The sequence below is a fragment of the Gopherus evgoodei genome, chromosome 4, assembly GCF_007399415.2.
Source record: "Gopherus evgoodei ecotype Sinaloan lineage chromosome 4, rGopEvg1_v1.p, whole genome shotgun sequence".
NCBI lineage: Eukaryota > Metazoa > Chordata > Testudines > Testudinidae > Gopherus > Gopherus evgoodei.
Genome location: NC_044325.1, coordinates 129449091 through 129461693, shown reverse-complemented (window position 1 = coordinate 129461693; position 12603 = coordinate 129449091). Strand labels below are relative to the sequence as shown.

The 12603-nt window shown below is 57.3% G+C and overlaps 1 non-coding gene across 1 annotated transcript; it reads left to right on the top strand.

The window, feature by feature from the left end:
- The first annotated feature begins 12270 nt into the window (after positions 1-12270).
- Positions 12271-12344, top strand: TRNAK-CUU. The gene has a single exon. It is a non-coding gene; the product is annotated as a tRNA-Lys (tRNA).
- The last annotated feature ends 259 nt before the right edge of the window (positions 12345-12603 follow it).

Here is a 12603-nt window from a genome sequence, read left to right as displayed (position 1 = left end):
CCTAACTCCAGGGGCCCTACACGTGGGACCCCTAATCCTAGCTCGAGGAACCCTACCCCTGGGGCCCTAGCGCTAGCGCCAGGGGCCATACCCGTGGGGCCCTGAACGATAGCTCCAGCGACCCTAGCCATGTACCAATAACCCTAGCTCCAGGGGCCCTACTCCTGGGGCACCAAACACGAGCTCCAGGGTCCATACCCATGGGATCCCTAACCCTAGCTGAAGCGGCCCCATCCCTGGGACCCTTAACCCTAGGTGCAGGAGTCCTACCCGTGTGGCCTCTAACCCTAGCTCCAGGGGCCCTAACTGTTCGGTCTCTAACACTTGCTCCAGGGGCCCTACCACTGGCGCCCCTAACTCCAGCTCCAGGGGACCTACCCTGGGGCCCCTAACCCTAGCTCCAGGGGCCATACCTGTGTTGCCCCTAACCCTAGCTCCAGAGGCCTTACCCATTGGATCCCTAAAACTAGCTTTAGGGGCTCCACCCCTGGGAACACGAACCCTAGTTCCAGGGGCCCCATCCCTGGGGCCTCTAACCCTAGCTCCAGGGACCCTACCCCTGGAGACCAGAATCCTAACTCCAGGGACCCTACACGTGGGGCCCCTAATCCGAGCTCCAGGGGCCCTACCCATGGGATCCCCAACCCTAGCTCCAGGAGCCCCATTCCTGGGGCCCCTGACCCTAGCTCCAGAGGCCCTACACGTGGGGCCCCGAACGCTTGTTCCATGGGTAATATCCTTGGGACCCAAACCCTACCTGCAGGGGCCCTACCCGTGGGGCCCCTAACCCAAGCTCCAGAGGCCCCACTCCTAGGACCACTAACCCTAACTCAAAGGCCCAATCCTCTATCTGCAGGGGCTCTACCCATAGGGCCCCTAAACTTAGCTCGAGGAACCCTGAGCATGGGGCCTCTAACACTAACTCCAGGGGCCATACCTGTGGAGCTCCTAACCCTAGCTCCAGGGGCTCCATACCAGAAACCCCTATAATTAGCTCAAAGGGCCCTATACCTTGGGCCCCTAACCATAGCTCAAGGCCCTACACGTGGGGCCCCTAACCCTAGCTAAAGGAGTCCCACCTCTGGGACCCCTTACCCTAGCTCCAGGGCCCATCTCTGGGACCCCAAACCCAAGCTGTAGGGGCCCTACCCATGGAGTCCCTAACCCTAGTATCAGAGACCCTATATGTGGGACCCCTAACCCTCGCTCCAGGGGCCTCACCCCTGGAACCTCTAACCCTAGCTCAAGGGACCCCATCCCTGGGGCCCCTAACCCTATCTCAATGGGCCTTACCCATCGGACCCCTAACCCTAGTTCCAGGGGCCATACACATCTGGCCCTTAACCCTGGCTCCAGGGGCCCTACATATGGAGCCCCTTTACCTAGCTCAAGGAGCCCTTCCCCTGGGATCCCTATCCCTAGCACCAAGGTCCCTACCCCTGGGACCCCTAACCTTAGCTGCAGGGGCCCTACCAATAGGGCGCTTATCCCTAGCTTCAGGGGCCCTACACGAGTATCCCTAACCCTAGTTCCAGGGGCCCTACCTGTAGTGCCCCGAACCATAGCTCCAGGGGCCCTACCCATGGGACCCGTAACCCTAGCTGCAGGTGCGCTACCCATCCGGCCCCTAACCCTGGATCCAGAGGCACTACCCATGGGACCCCTAACCTTAGATCCAGGTGCCCTAACCATGGGGCACCTCACCCTAGCTCCAGGGGCCCCACCCCTGGGTCTCAAAATTCTAGCTCAAGGGGCCTGATCCCTGGGTCCCCTAACCCTAGCTCAAGGGGCCCTGCCAATTCGGTCTCTAACCCTAGCTACAGGAGCACGACCCCTAGGACCGCTAACCCCCACTCCAGGGGCCCCATCCCTGGGACCGCTAAACCTAGCTCCAGGGTTCCTACCCGTTGGGCCTCTAAACCTACCTCCAGGTACCCTTCCCCTGGGGGCCCTAACCCTAGCTCCAGGGGCCCTACCCTTGGGGACCTTCACCATAGCTCCAAGGGCCCTACCCATGGGGCCCATAACCCTAGCTCCAGGGGCCCTACCGGTGGGCTCCCTAATCCTAGCTCCATAGGTCCTACCCGTGGGACCCATAATGCTAGCTCCAGGAGCCCTAACTGTGGGGTCCCTAACCCTAGCTACAGGGGCCCCACCTCTGTGACCCCTAATCCAAGCTCCACGACCCCATCCCTGGAGTCCCAATTCCTAGCTGCAGGGTCCCCACTCCTGGGAACCCTAACCCTAGCTCCAGGGTCCCTACACGTGGGGCCCCTATCCTTAGCTTCTGGGGCCCTTCCCGTGAACCCCTTAACACTTGCGCCAGGGGACCTTACCCTAGGGTTCATAACTATAGGTCCAGGGATCCCATCCCTGGGGCCCCTAACCCTAACTCCAGGGGCCCTACGCGTAGGTCCCAATACCCTAGCTCCAGGGGCCCTATCGTGGGAAATGTATCCCTAGTTCCAGAGGCCCTACCCGTGAGGCCCCTAACCCTAGGTACAGGGGCCCCATCCCTGGGATCTCTAACCCTAGCCCTAGGGGCCCGTCCCTTGGGGCCCCTTACCCTTGCTCCAAGGGCTCTAACCATGGGGCCACTAACTCTGGCTTCAGGGGCCCTACCCCTGGGGCCCCTTACCCTAGTTCAGGGACCCAACCCATGGTACTCCTAACCCAAGGTCCAGTGGCCCGAACCCTGGGGCCCCTAACCCTAGCTCCAGGGTCCCTACCCACTGGGCCCCTTACTCTGGCTCCATGGGCTCTACACGTGGGGCCCCTAATCCTAGCTACAGGGGCCCTACACATGGGTCCCCTTACCTGTGGGCCCCTATCCCTAGCTGCAGGGGCCATACCCTTGGGACCCCCAACACTTGCTCCAGGATCCCATCCTTGGGGCCATAATCCCTAGCTCCAGGAACCCCATTCCTGGGACCCCTAACCTAGCTCCAGGGGCCCTACTCGTGGGTTCCCAATCGCTAGCTCCAGGGGACCTACCACTGGGACCCCTAACCCTAGCTCCAGGACCCTACCCATAGGGCTCTTATCCCTTCCTCCACGGAACCTACCCGTGGGGCCCCTGACTCTAGTTCCAGGTGCCCTTCCCATGGACCCCTAACCCTAGCTCCAGGGGCCCTTCCCCTAGGTCCCCTAACCCTAGCTCCAGGGGCCCTCCCCATGGGGACCCTAAACCAAGCTCCAGGGGCCCCATCCCTGGGGTCCCTAACCCTAGCTCAAGGGTCCCCATCCATGGGGCCCCTAACTCTGGCTCCAGGAGCCCTACACTTGGTTCCCCTAACCCTAACCCTAGGGATCCTACACGTGCAGCATATAACTCTTGCTTCAGGGTCCCTATCCATGGAACCCCTGACCCTAGCTACAGGGGCCCTACGCGTGGGACCCCTAACAGTATCTCCAGGGGTCTACCTGTGGAACCCTTAACCCTCATTCCTGGGGCCCAGTCCCTGGGGCCCCTAACCCAAGCTCCAAGGGCTCTATGCGTGGGGCCCCTAACCATAACTCCAGGGGCTTTATCCTTGTGAAACCATACCCTAGTTCCAGGGTCCCTAACCGTGAGGCCTCTAATCCAAGCTCCAGAGATACAACTCATAGGGCTCTTAACCCTAGCTCCAGGGCCCCTACACCTGGAGCTCCTAACCCTTGACCCAGTGCTCTACCCTGGGAACCAAACTCTTGCTACAGGGGCCCTACCCATAGGGCCCCTAACCCTGACTCCAGAGACCCCACCCCTGGGACCCCTAACCATAGCTCCAGGAGCCCAATTTCTGGGGACTCAAACCTTAGCTCCAGGAGACCTACACGTGGGTCCCCTAACCCTTGCTCCAGGGGCCCTAGCCCTAGGACCCCTTACCCTAGCTCCAGGGGCCCTACCACTGGGGCCCATAACCCTAGCTCCAGGGCCACCATTCCTGGGAATCTTAACCCTAGTTCCAGGGGCCCTACCCATGGGTCCCCTAACCCTTGCTCCAGGGCCCTGCTCGTGGTGCCCTTAACCCTAGCTCTAGGGGCCATACCCGTGGGGCCACTAACCCTAGCTCTAGAGGCTCTTCCCTCGGGAATCCTAACCCTAGTTCCAGGGGCACTAACTGTGGGGCCCCTAAACCTAGCTCCAGGGGCCTTACTGTGGGACCTCGACCCCTAGGTGCAGGGTCCTTACCCCTGGGACCCTAATGCTATTTCCAGGGGCCCTACTAGTGGGACCACTATCACTAGTTCCAGGCGACCTACCCATGGGGCCCCTAACCCTAGCTCAAGTGGCCCTACCCATGGTACCCCTAAAACTAGCTCCAAGGTCCCTACCCCTGGGGAACCTTACCCTAGCTCCAGGATCCATACCCGTAGGGCCCCTAACCCTAGCTCCAGGGATCTCATCCCTGGGACTCCTAAACCTAGCTCCAGGGGCCCCATCCTTGGGGCCCCAACCCTAACTCCAGGGGCCCTACCCGTGGGGCCCATATCCCTGGCTCCTTGGGACATACACATGGGACCCCTAACACTAGGTACAGGAGCCCAATTCCTGAGGCCCCTAACCCTAGCCCCAGGGGCCATACCAATGGGGCCACTAACCCCAGATCCAGGGGACCCACTGCTTGCACACCAGCCCTAACTCCATGGGACCCATCCCTCGGTCCACTAAATCTAGCTCCAGGGACCCTACCCATGGGACATCTAACCCTGACTCTAGGGGCCCTACACGTGGGGCCCCTAACCCTAGCTCCAGAGGCCCTACTCGTGGGACATCTAACCCAATTTCAGGGGCCACAACCCTGGGGCCCCTATCCCTAGCTCCAGGGGCCATACCCGTGGGGACCTAACCCTAGCTCCAGGGGCCTAACCCTAGCTCCAGGGGTCCCACTAGTAGGGCCCCTGGAAATAGCATTAGGGTCCCAGGGGTAAGGACCCTGCACCTAGGGGTCGAGGGACCCCTAACCCTAGCTCCTGGTGCCCTACCCTTGGGTCCCCAACTCTAGCTCCATGAGCCCTACCCGTGGGGCCCCTAACACTAGCTCCAGGGGCACTAGGAGTGTGGCCGCTAAGCCTAGCTCCAGATGCCCTGCCTGTGGGACCCCTAACCCTAGCTGCAGGGGACCTACTGCTGGAGCCCCTATCCCTAGCTGCAAGGCCATACACGTCGGGTCTCTAACCCTAGCTCAAGGGACCCCATGTCTTGTGCTCCAAACCTAGATCCAGAGGCCCTACAGTGGGTGCACTAACCCCAGCTCCAGGAGCACTACCCATGGGATCCCTCACGCTAGCTCCAGGAGCCAAATTCGTGGATCCCTTAACCCTAGCTCCAGGGGCTCAAACCATGGGGCCTCTAACCCTAGCTTTAGGGACCCTATACGTGGGGCCCCTAACCCCCACTGCAGGGTCCCTCTCCTGGGACTGAATCCATAGTTATAGGGGCCCTACACATGGGTCCCCAAACCCTAGCTCCAGGGGGCCTATGCGTGGAGCCCCCTGACCATATCTCCAGGGGTTCTCCCCGTGGGACTCCTAACCCTAGTTCCAGGGGCCTTACCCATGGGGCCCTAACCCTAGCTCCAGAGGCCCTAAGCATGGGATCTCTTACCCTGGCTCCAAGGGCCCTACACATGGGGCCCCTAACCCTAGCTACAGGGTACCTGCCATTTGGGCCCCTTACTCTGGCTTCGGGGCCCAACATATGGGGCCCCTAACCATAGTTACAGGGCCCCTACCCGTGGGGACTCTAACCCTAGCTCTAGGGGCCCCACCCCTAGGTCCCTTACCCCTAGCTCCAGGAGCCGCAGCCCTGGGACCCTTAACCTTAGCTCCTGGGGACCTACCTGTGAAACCCCTAACCCTGGCTTCAGGGGTCCTACACGTGGGGCCCTTAACCATAGCTCCAGGGGCCATAACCATGGGGCCCCTAACCCTAGCTCTAGGGGCCCCATCCTTGGATCCTTTAACCCTAGCTCCAGGGGCCCCATTCCTGAGGCTCCTAACTCTAGCTCCAGGGGCCCTAGCGTGGGTCCCCTAACCCTAGTTCCAGGCACCTTACCAGTGGGGCCCCTAACCCTAGTTCCAGGGACCCTATGAGTGCGGCCCCCAACAATAGCTCCAAGGGACCTAACCCTGCTGCCCTTAATCCTTGTTCCAGGGGCACCAGCCCTGGGACCCCTAACTCTAGCTCCAGAGGTCCCACCTTTAGAGAATTAAACCCCAGTTCCAGGGGCCCTACCAGTTGGGCCCCTAACCCTAGCTTCAGTGGCCCTACCCGTGGGGCCCCTAACCCAAGATCTAAGGGCTCCACCTCTGGGACACCTAACCCTAGATCCAGGGGTCCCATCCCTCAGGCCTCTAACCCTAGCTCCAGGGGCTCTCTCCATGGGGCCCCTAACCCTAGCTCCAGGACCCTACCCGTGGGGCCCCTAAACCTAACTTCAGAGGCCTTTCCCATGGGACAACTAACGCTAGCTCCGGGGGTCCCACCCATGGGACCCCTAACCCTAGCTCCAGGGTCCCAGGCCTGGGGCCTCTAACCCTAGCTCCAGGGGCCCTACCCGTGGGGACCCTAACCTTAGCGCCAGAGGCCCTACCCATGGGAAACCTTAACCTAGCTCCAGGAGCTCTATTCCTGGGGCCCCAAACCCTTGCTCCAGGGGCTCTACCTGTGGGGCCCCTAACCCTAGGGCCAGGGGCCCTACCCCTGGGTCCTCTAACCCTAGCTCCAGGGACCCAACCCATGGGGCCGCTCACTCTGGCTCCAGGGACCCTACTCGTGGGGCCCCTAACTGTAACTCCAGGGGGCCTACCTGTTTGACCCCTAACACTAGCTCCAGGGGCCCTACCCCTGGGGACCCTTACCCTTGCTCCAGAGGCCATACCTGTGGGGCCCCTAAACCTATATCCAGGGGCCACACCGCTGGGACCCCAAACCCTAGCTCCAGGGGCCCTACCCCTGGGGCCCCTAAACCTAGCTTCAGGGTCTCTACCCATTGGTCCCCTAACCCTAGCTCCAGGGACCCCACTCCTGGGACATCTAACCCTAGATCAAGGGCCCAGTCCTGGGGCCCCAAATCCTATCTCCAAGGGCCTTACCTGTGGGGCCCCTAATGCTAGCTCCAGGGGCTCTACCCATGGAACCACTAACCCAAGTTCCAGGGGCCCTACCCATGGGGCCCCTATCCCTAGCTCCAGGGGCCCAACCTGTGGGACCCCTAACCCTAGGTCCAGGGGCCCTACCCCTGGGGCCTCTAATCCTAGCTCCAGGCGCCCCACCAATAGGGCCACTAACCCTAGTTCCAGGGGCCCAACCCTAGTACCTCTAACCCTAGCACCATGAGCCCCATCCCTGGGGCCTCTGACCCAGACTCCAGGCGCCCCAGCTCTGGGATCCCTTACCCTAGCTCCAGGCCTCCATCCCTGGGGCCCCTAACCCTAGCTCCAGGGAAATACCCGTGGGGCCCCTAAACCCATCTCCAGGCGCCCCACCCCTGGTGCCCCTAACCCTAGCTCCAGGGGCCTTACCCGTTGGGCCCCTAACCTTAGATCCAAAGGCCCTACCCTTGCGACCCCTATCCCTAGCTCCAGGGGGCATACCCCTTGGCCCCCAGCCCTAGCTCCAGGAGCCATACGCGTGGGGCCCCTATCTCTAGCTCCAGAGGCTCCATCCCTGGGGCCCCTGACCCTATCTCCAGGGCCCCTACCCTTGGGGACCCTAAACCTATTTCCAGTGGCCCTACCCGTGGGGACCCTAACCCTAGCTCCATGGGCCCTACCCGTGGGGACCTTAACCCTAGCTCCTAGACCCCTGCCCATGGGGTGCCTAACCCTAGCTCCAGAGGCCCTTCCCTTGGGATCCCTAACCCAAGTTCCAGGGGCCCTATCCGTGGGGCCCCTAACCCAGCTCCTGAGGTCCTACCTGTGGGAGCTCTAACCTCAGTTCCTGGGTTCGTGCCCATTTGACCCATAACCCTAGCTCCAGGGGACCTACCTGTGGGACCCTTAATCTTAGCTCCAGGGGCCTTTCCCCTGGGGCGCCTAATTCTACCTTCAGGGGCCCTACCTGTGAGGCCTCTAACCCTAGTTCCAGGGTCCCCACTCTTGGAACCCCTAACCCAGCTCCATGGGCCCCATCCCTGGGGCTCCAAACCCTAGCTGCATGGGCCCTACCCCTGGGGCCCCTAACTCTAGCTTCAGGGGCCCTACCAGTGGGAACCCTAACCCTAGCTCCAGAGGCCCCATCCCTGGTGATCCAAACCCCAGTTCTAGGGGCCCTGCCCATGGGGCCGCTAACCCTAGCTTGTGGGGCCCCATGCCTGGACACCCTAACACTAGCTCCAGGCATCCCACCTCTGGGACCCCCAACCCTTGCTCCAGTGGCCCCATCCCTGGGGCTCCTAACCCTAGCTCCAGGGGCCCTACACATGGGAACCCTAACCCTAGCTCCAAGTGCCCTTCCCGTGGGGCCCCTAACCCTATCTGCAGGCCTCCTACCCCTGGGGCCCTTAACCCTAGCTTCAGGGGCCCTACCCGTGGGGCCCCTTACCCTAGCTCAAGGGGCCCTATGCATGAGTCCCCCAACCCTCGCTTAAGGGGCTCTATCCATGGGGCCCCTAACCCTAACTCCAGAAGTCCTTCCTGTGGGAGCCCTAAACCTAGCTCCAAAGGCCCTCTCCATGGGTCCCCTAACCCTAGCTCAAGGGGTCCTGGCCGTTGGACCCCTTAGCCTAGCTCCAGGATCCCTTGAAACAACCGGGAAAATGTGTTTGACCGTTCAGGCATTGGGAGCTCAGCTAAGAATGCAAATGCTTTTCAAAGAGTGCGGGGACTGTGGAATAGCTGGAGTCCTCTGTCCCCCTTCCCTCCCTCCATGAGTGTCCATTTGATTCTTTGGCTTTCCGTTATGCTTGTCACGCAGCACTGTGCTGAGTGCCGGCTGTGGACTCTGTCTATCATAGTCTGGAGATTTTTTCAAATGCTTTGGCGTTTCGTCTTCTGTAACGGAGCTCTGATAGAACAGATTTGTCTCTCCATGTTCAGCGATCAGATACAGTATCTCCCGTACGGTCCATGCTGGAGCTCTTTTTGGATTTGGGACTGCATTGCCACCCGTGCTGATCAGAGCTCCACGCTGGGCAAACAGGAAATGAAATTCAAAAGTTTGCAGGGCTTTTCCTGTCTACCTGGCCAGTGCATCCGAGTTCAGATTGCTTTCCAGAGCGGTCACAGTGTTGCACTGTGGGATACCGTCCGGAGGCCAATACTGTCGAATTGTGGCCACGCTAATCCTTATCCGACATGGCAATACCGATTTCCGCGCTTCTCCCCTTGTCGGGGAGGAGTACAGATATTGGTATTAAGAGCCCTTTATATCGATATAAAGGGCTTCATTATGTGGATGGGTGCAGGGTTAATTCGTTTTAATGCTGCTAAATTCAGTTTAAATGCGTAGTGTAGACCAGACCTAAGAAAGCGGCTGTTTGGCCTACCAACAACGACAAAGTAAAACCTGCAAGAGCAGCCTTTCAACTCAGAGGTCTAATAATAAGATGTTACTAATAACTGACGAAAGAGTCACAAACGACTCAAAACCATACTCAGTACAAACCAAACGGGAACACAGACAACACCACTTTTCTTCACTGCTCTTCAACCACGATATTGTCCCCATAGGGAGGTCCACCGCTCCTGGGGGTTCAGTGCCACAATAACAGGGTGATGTGTGCAATGGATGGAGGAAGCTGCTATTCCATCTCCCTAGTCCAAAAATCAGTTTAATAGCTAGTCCTGAGATAGAGGGAGTATTAGTTACTAAAGTCATAAGAACGAATTTAACATTGTGATTCCAGCCAATGTTAAAATGATCTAACATTCAGGTTAATAGAAACATTTCTAGTCCTCTGCATAGAATGCTTAAATGATTGAAAAATAGCAAGTTTGCTTTAAAAAGTCGTAAAAGGGATGTCATCCCTAATCTGACACTTGGTGAAATGTAAGTCTAGAACACACAACCAATTTGGGGATTGTGCTCTGCTTCTTAACAGTCTGCCTTGAGGTTACCACTCAAGGTCACAAGCTACTCCAGACAGCTCAGGCCCTCTCATGGATCAGTAACTGGTTAGCAGCTTGGAAAGAAAGAGTAGGACTAAATAGTCAGTTTTTGCAGTGGAAAGGGGTCGATAAAAGGCTTCCAAAGTATGAGACGAGGCTACAGACATTAGGGCTGGTCAGTTTAGACAAGACCATAGAGCGCCAGTTCTCAACCAGGTGTCTGCCAAAAGAAACCAGGCTTGACCCACCTCCCCAAGCCACCAAGCCTGCCTGCCTGCCTTGAAGGGGGGGAGAAAGGGCACAACAAAAAATTGCAGCATCAATGCAGAAGAGAGAGAACTCTTCCTCTGCCAGTATCAGTAAGGGTTGCTTCACAGCCACTGACTCCCTGAACAGAAATAGCAAAAGTCCAACCACAATTCTACTTTCTTTCCACTACAAGAGATAATGGGTGGGAGCTGCTCTCCTGAGACTGTCCTGCTGCTACCCAGGCGCATGGCAGACAGAACTGGGCCAGCAAGCGGAGGGTTTTGATCATTTGAAGGCCCAGAGGGAAAAGAGACAAGTGCTCATGTATCAGAGAATAGCTTTGATCCATTGACCTCTGGCTTATGGGCCCAGCACGTGTCCACTGCACCACTCTGCTGGCTCTTTACTCCTCTGCCACCCAGCCACCTCTATCTGGATTAGTGCCTTACGAGCTCTCATGCTGGCAGGCAGATGCGCCGGCTGCTACACAGCTGCCCTGGTCACAGGATTTTACAGCTTCTACAGGGTAAAAGGGATCTATTTGGGGTTTGGACCCCATTGGGAACTGGGTAGCTGAGTGCCGGAGACGGGAGCACTTCTTAAACTGTTTTCAGTTAAGCCTTCAGCTTGTGGGGGACGAGGTTCAGCCTTGGATCCGTGTCTGCAGCAGGCAAGCGCCTCTGGCTCAATCAGCCCGCACCCTGCCCCCGCTGTATTAGCAGACTAAAACCCAGAGCAAACGCACACGCCTTGCAAAGGAACAGGAGCCGGGATCTCGAACAAATGTCAACATTTTACTAAGAAGACGTTCAAAGAAGAAAAATGTGTATGGTACAGTGTTTAGGCGTAGAAGTTTCTGGTGATCAGGGAACAATGTACAGATTACCCAGGGGGTGTGAAGTTCGGTTTAAGATCAGGTGGCGTAAGAAATACAGAATCTGCAATAGCCCCAATTGGGGGTAAAAGGTTAATGTACAGACACTGAGTTAGGAGAGTATGTTATCCATGTGAGGGCTACGTTCAGGTGTGGAGTTTAAGCGGCTAAGACAATGAGAATGGATTGACAAGCGTTTGGTGAGTTTTAATGTTCAGTGTTTTTTAATCTTTGCCACAATCTAGTTTAAGCAGGGTCGGTATGAATTCTCCCCTGACATCTGTTGGTGATCTGTTGTAAAGGCCTTTTGGGGCTAATGTCATTTGCATGGTTACACCCACCCCAGATTGCATGAGGGGAGTGCTTGTCCAAATGGTCATTTCAGCTGCTGTGGGATCCTCAGTCTCTTTATTATTGGGGCAGGAGTAATCCAGTGTATTTTCCTGTTTATTTTGGATCAAGGACAGAGTAACTGTACCTGGCATTTGAGGCCTAAGAGCTTGTCCCTCGCCTGTAAAGGACTCATCATTAAGGGGTATGGTTTCCAAACACCAAAAGCATGTTGGAAATAGGAATGGATGTTTATTTGGTTGCTTGGGCTTGGTTTGATTGATTTTCTGTCTGGTGTCTAAGGACAGAGACATTTTTGAATATCTTAGAATTGTTGTTAGTACTGAAATCTCTCATCTTAAACTTATGCCGTTAGATTTCTTCTGCAGTATACTTTAGTGCTGAAAGGTAAAAAGTTGCTCTGTGTGTGCTGTTATGGAGTGAAGTAACAAAGGCTGGTTGCAGAAAGGGTACATGTACCACAAAAGTTGTGCCCCTCTTACCCCAGCTTGGGTCCCAGAGTCCAGAATTTGCATAAACTCACCCCTGACCTGTGACTAACAATCTTGCCCTGCTAACTTTTCCAGCAAAACAGGCCAAAGAAAGTGTATGCAAGCGCTGTACCGCAGCCCCAGTGCTATTTTCGGTTCCTTCCCACAGATCTTTCACTCCACACCAGTCCAATTCCTTGCTGTTACTTGTCCAACCACTGCATGCATGTGCTAGACCGTACCCTGAGCTGACTCCTGACTTTTGTGCTCTATACAGCCTGCCCTGTCTGTGTCTCTGTGGTGCAATGGGTCAGCACGTTTGGCTCTTAACTGAAAGGATGGTGGTTCAAGCCCACCCAGGGACAGAGATAAGCCTGTGCTACTTCCTTGCTTTCCTGTGGGCAGGGCTGGATTTAGGCCAATTCAACCAATTCCACTGAATTGGGTCCTGCACCCAAGCCCTGCTGGTGCACTGTATCAGGGTGGCCCAGCACCCCCAGGGGGCAATTTAAAGGGCCTGGGGCTCCCAGCAGGGACTGGAGCCTCAGGCTTTTTAAATTGCCACCAGAGTCCCACTGCTGGAGCCTTGGGGGCTATTTAAAAAGTCTGGGGCTCCCCTTGCTT